Below are 982 nucleotides of genomic sequence, written 5' to 3' on the forward strand. Positions count from 1 at the left end.
TCGGGGCGCAGGGCGACGACGACGAGGTGCGGGCGGCGACCGCGGGGCGGCGACCACGGGTAGCCTGGCGGCGTCGAAGAGCTCGGCGTCGTTGGGCGGCAACTGCGAGATGAGAAGTGAAATTTTTCACAAGTCTTGCTTATATACACCGAGCATTGGTCCCGGTTCGTGGCACCAACCGGGACCAATGCCCCCTTTAGTCCCGGTTGGTGCCACCAACCGGGACCAAAGGCCTCTTTTCAGCAGCCCAAAGGGCGGGAAGTAGAGGGCTTTGGTCCCGGTTGGTGGCACCAACTAGGACTAAAGGGGGGGCATTGGTACCGGTTCGTAGCACCAACTGGGACCAATGCACCCCTTTAGTCCCGGTTGGTGCCACCAACCGGGACCAAAGGCCCTGTCCTGCCCGCGTCGCGGCCAAAGTTTAGTCCCACCTCGCTAGTTGAGAGAGCTCGAGAGTGGTTTATAAGCGCTGCTGCGCCAACCCTCTCGAGCTCCTCTCAACTGCAGGCTTTCAGGCCTAATTTGTCACTGTGTGCCTGTGGGTCTACTGGGCCTACTGCAGGCCTAAATCCTGTCCCATTGTTGGGTTTCTAGTCGTATTCAGGCCGTGGTGGCCCTTTAGGTGGCACCTTTTTTTTATTTTTTTGTTTTATTTTTTGCTTTGTTTCTTTTATTTTGTTTCTACTTACAGCAAAATACTTACTAGTTTTTCAGTGATTCTTTTTGCTTTTAGGTAACAAAAATTATAAACTTTCTATTAGTGTCATTTGTTTTCTAATTTGAATAGTTTAAATTTGAATTTTTGGAAATTTGTGTGAATCATTAGTTTTTGAATAGCTTTACTATAAAAATAGATTTTTGAGAGATTCTTTTTCCTGCTATTTAATATTACTGTATTTTATCATTATATTCAAAAACATATTTTGTTCTTTTAGATTCTAAAAAAAAATTCTTTATGATAATTTGTTTTGCTATTAAAGTT

This window comes from Triticum dicoccoides, chromosome 4A, assembly GCF_002162155.2.
Source record: "Triticum dicoccoides isolate Atlit2015 ecotype Zavitan chromosome 4A, WEW_v2.0, whole genome shotgun sequence".
In the NCBI taxonomy this organism is placed as follows: domain Eukaryota; kingdom Viridiplantae; phylum Streptophyta; class Magnoliopsida; order Poales; family Poaceae; genus Triticum; species Triticum dicoccoides.